The following is a 5542-nucleotide window of genomic DNA, read 5'->3' on the forward strand; positions in this document are numbered from 1 at the left end:
ATTTATAGGGCACCAAACCGTGTTGCAAACATGAGAGAGAGAGAGACAGAAAATGAATTGTTTACAAATTATTTAATAACCACAATACTTGCGGAAACCACAATACACTGAATAACTATATAATACTTTAATATTTCGAAAAGAATCTATCGATGCAACTTAAAAACATCTAAATAGTCACAATTTTGATATTGTTTGTTTACATAATTTAAATGATACACTTTTATTCTTGTATTATTCGTGTATTTATTGTATCTTGTATTTATTGTATCTTGTATCTTGTATTTATCTTGTATTTATTGTATCTTGTATTTATTGTATCTTGTATTTATCGTATTGGTATGCATTTATATTTGAAAATTTAACATATAAAGGATTATATTAGAATATTAATTATATATATATACATATATATATATGTATATAATTAAATAATACTCTCCTAAATAATACTTGAAGAAATTTCTTACTTAGAAAGATATTTTTAAGTGTTAACTAACAATTAACGATTAACCGTCTTCTATAATGTCGTTGGTTTCTGCGCAAAAAAACACTTTGAAGATACTATCTTTACAGGGTCAGTTCTTTTTTTTTTTACGTATTTAAAGTAAATGCGTTATTTTTAGCGCCACGTGCGCTCAAGTCGGAAACGTATCGAGATAACAAAAGGCGGAAAAATATTCTAAAACCTTCCTTTCTGTCGCAGTTACGATATCATACAGATACTACTTGAATGCTGACCTAGTTGCCGCTGCCGTATAACGTTCTAAAATAGAACGAAGCGGAACAGATCGGGATAGCGCGACGAGACGACGAGGAATCTGCCGCTAGATTTTCCGATGATCGTCGGGACTTTCCTGACTTATTTACGCCGCGACAAATCAGGTGCAATAAAAAAAAAAACCATAGAGTCAAATACGAGGGACAAATCGCTTGACAATTTTAGAAATTAATAGTTTGTCTGAAGAGAATTAATTGTTAATTTTCGTGGACACTGTCAAATCAACGATTCATCCGCAATATTTTTTCATCTTATATAAAGAAGTAGGGACGATCTGCGCATGAAACTCAAAGTCAATTGAAACTACCAAAAGCACCGCTATAATAAGTATGAGTAATAATACAATATAATCAGCAATTAGATTGTTTCGTCCAAAAGTGAATTATGTTGTCAATCTAATACATATGACTGTTAAATTGCTTCAGTCGTCTCGGTTTCACTTGTTTTCGTCAAGATGTCGACATGTTCTATTATCACGAATTGCATCAGAAAGATTAGATAGTTCCTTACGAATCATCCGAGCGAAACTATCTTTTTGTATATAAAAAAGTAGATACACTCGACCAGCCACGTAAATATCCCACAGTCGCGCGTAATGAATCATTTAATTAGGATTCGAATTTGCGAGGCGAATTAATAGTCAACGGTTGCGCATGTAATAACTGTCTGTCCATAACAATTTGGTGGTTTGTCTTCATCGAGAACTGCTCGACAGATTGTGTGGCGTTTGCCGACGGTACCATCGTTGTGATTCGATAAAAAAAAGGGATCTCGCGTATTCCGCATTATATACTATTGTTTCACAACAAACTGTAGGTTTTTTCACTTCCGAGGTATAAAAATAAACTACTCGATCGATCACAATACGTGAACGTACAAATAAGGAGAGAATAGTTTCTCTGACATACAACTTGCACGAAAAATTGAAATGTGTGTAATAGCGATGTCGAATGTCGATGAATTTAATTTTAAAATCTTTAACAATTTTGCAATTAATTAAATAAGATAAGTTACAATAAATAATATTTAGCAAGAATTTTTATATGGATTGTAAATATTATTTTTATTTATAAAATTATTACCGGTTATTTACAAATGCAAATATATTACATATTATATACATATATGAATAATACATTACGTATTATACATATACGAATCACTAAATAAATGATGAAATATTGCTTTATTAAGCATAAATTTAAATTTAAGATTTGTAATATTCTCTATATAAATTTTACGGTTAAACTATTAGATATACATTATTAACATATTATTAGTTATATTATAATATTAACGTAATTATAAATACTGTCAAATAAATAAATAACAAGCAGTATAACAATTTTTAAGTAATATTTTAAAACAATCCGCCAGTTTCTATTAACCTATATCATGTAGTCGAAAATTCTCCAGCGTCACTCATCGCAATATTTCGCACGTGTCTCTCTGGAAAAAAAGTAATACGATATATACCACATTCATCGTCCAACAAACATTTATAAATAGAACATAATATATATTCCGTGCAACTGTAGTCATAAAAATTTATATTCCCACCACTTGCCGATCGAAACGGACTGCTATTTGCAAAACGGAAGGACCAATTTGATTGAATTTTATGGATAAAAAGCGAAATAAAATGTTTCATCAGCGTGCAATCCATTTTTTTTTCAATATATCGAACTGTACCTGGTATGTCCGATAAAACTAATAATAATTGTAAAATAAATGTTTTTTACCTCTGACCGTGCACGTTTTGTTGTCATGCAGTTATCGTTTGCAGGTTATCGTCTTTACCGTGATAAATATAAACATGACAGAAATAGAGGAAAAAAAAGAAACGAGATACATAAAAAAAAATACCTACACCTAATTAATTAGACATAATGGGCCTGCGTAATTACATATAACGTTACATAATTATGGGATGCTTAATTAAAAGTTCGCGACGTGACTTCTGGTTTATCGACGCCTAAATTTAATTATTAAGACTATTTGGACTTATTGATTTGGTTTCGCGTCCATTCGTGCTGCTGGCGAGCAGCTGAATACATATCGCAGATGCGCCTTTTCTCTTGCGCGCGATGGCACAATTCTGATTTGAAATAATTACCGGGCAATACATTTCACGGCTGATGTGTACCGGTTACTGATGAAAATAGATTACACAATACACAGTAATGACGAAGCGGAAAAAAAAAGCGGCAGGACAAATGTCACACGTTCGATATACAAATTTATGCGCGTTGCGAGTGTGTTTGAGTTACATCAAATATTTAGAAACGTAATTTCAACCCAACGTAAAATTTTCCATATTGTGAATGCAGCGAAACGTGTTCCGAAGCAATTATTGCGTATTCAAGTAAACACGAAGATAATTTTCTTGAACGCATCAAAGTTACAATGACTTCAATGAGTATTTGCACGATTTGATACACGTGCTGTATCGACATTATTTGCGTAATAACAGCTGATAAAACAACACGATCTCAGCTGGTCTATCGCATCGATCGCGCGTGTGATAATCGCGCTCTCACAAAATGCAAAACATAACATGGATGGTATTTTGAAACATTATTTCTGTTAATTAATTCAAACCGCAACTATGTATATTCATTTATTCGCAAAGATTATTACATAATGCTTCCTCTCGCGCGTGCTTTTATTCGGTATAATGTAACGAAACGTATCGTTGGAACGCGTGGTAAGTGAACATTTTCGAAAGGGAAGCTCGAAAAGGGAGAATAAACGGCAAAGTGCTTTATCGATCCTCCACACGCAGTTAATTCGACGCAACTCATTACTTAATAAAAGCGGGATATATTTATAACTCGCTAGCTTCCCTATAAATTCTGACCTATAAGGATATTAAAAATATAACGGCCGCGACGCGACATGCGAATAAAAAAAGATATAAAGGTTAAGTCCACGCGCCGCTCTCGTCGTTCTCGTTCATGGCGCAACGTTTATTGCCGTGTACTGCCGGCGCGCGCGGGCTGATAGCCGCCGGCATTAATGCTCGCTCGCGGATTCTACGTGATAACACGCAAAAACTGTGCAGTCCGCTTTTTATCGTTCAACGCGGCCTCCCTTTACGTATAGCGAGCTTCTAAAGCCACACGACGAAACATGCACACGCGGCGAGTCGCGACTCAAATGAAAAAGTGGAGGATTGAATAGAAAATTAATTATCTCCCTGCGCAGATAACGAATGACGATTCAAACGCGGATGTCGAATCTTGCTTCTAATTCTTTCGGATTTCATGCGGTTTCTCATCTATCTACATCTTTCTAACCAAGCGCACACGGAAAGAACGATTTTGTTGAAAGGTCTAAAAATTTGGCTAAAAACAGATCTGAAAATAATTTTTTATTAAATCATTAAAATAATTAGTTGGAACGTTAAAACTGATATTTGCTATAAAACGTTTTGATATTCTAGCAATCATTTTAACTTTTGCACAAAATTATTTTGATTATTGAACAAAAATTATTTTCAGATCTGGATTCAGCAAAAGTTCTTTCCGTACAGGTATATAAATCTCCATAAATACTTAAAAACTTCTAAAAAGTCGTTCGAAGTTTTACAAAGTCTGAATAATTATCAAATTTTACCTTAAAAATTATTTGGTATTTATATTTAAAATATAACATAATACGCTATATATAATCATATACGCATATATACATTTGGTCAAATGCACATATAGATACACGCTTTACTATACTTGCAAAGAAACTTGGCAGAATTTTACCCAAAAAGATAATATAAATATTAAACTTGTAATGTTATTTTTAACATAGTTAAAAGCTCTTGACTGAACTGCTTTTTGTTTATCCGTAAAAAAATTTATGTTACTATATCCTTCCAAAAATATTGTTGTCATTTTGTGATTATTTTGATTTCCCTAAAAGATAATAACCCAAAAAAATTTGGTTTTTTTACGATTTTGTTGGCAAATATGTTGTGTAATAGCAGCACGAATTTTATGGATTATCTATACCATGTTGCCCCGTAAAATACAATATGGATAGAATCGAGAATGTATGATATACTATATGTAAAACGCGCAACATTCTGCATAAATATGCATTTATATAAGTACTGCAAGCACCAAGGCTTTTCCAGATTTTCTAAGGCCTATTAAATTTGTTCCTAGTAAGATTTAAACTATTAGGGAAAAGGTGAATAAGAGTATGCACATATAATAAACTTTTGCTTATAACAAAAATTTATTTAAAGAAAATAATAAGATAATTTAATTACATATAAAACAAGTCTGGTACCTTGAAAACATACTGACATAATAGATAATTGTATATACTATTTAATATAGAAAAATTTATATTAAGAAAAGTATAAAAATCTACAAATGCATACTCTTATCAGATAGGACGTCTAAAGGTTTATCTACAATAAGTGTAGTAAGCTGTAAGAAATTGACTAATCAGTCGATTAATCTCCTCACATTTGACTGTGTGGTTGGTTAATTTCTTGCGGATTACAGATAAATTTTAAGGCCGATTCGACAATAATGTAGTAATTAAGTCGTAAAAAAATTGACCAATCACAGTCGAATGTGTTGCTACACTATTGCAGAACCGGCTTAAGGTCCGTTCTATATCAATATAATTTTGTTTGAAAAATTTGTTTATATCTGTTAATATCATAGTTGTTAATATCATGTATCATAGTTTTCGAGAAATCTTAATGCGCTATTTAAAATGGGACACCCTGTATATATATATACAGAGTGA

The sequence above is a fragment of the Wasmannia auropunctata genome, unplaced genomic scaffold (genome assembly GCF_000956235.1).
Source record: "Wasmannia auropunctata unplaced genomic scaffold, wasmannia.A_1.0 LD334844.1, whole genome shotgun sequence".
Taxonomy (NCBI): domain Eukaryota; kingdom Metazoa; phylum Arthropoda; class Insecta; order Hymenoptera; family Formicidae; genus Wasmannia; species Wasmannia auropunctata.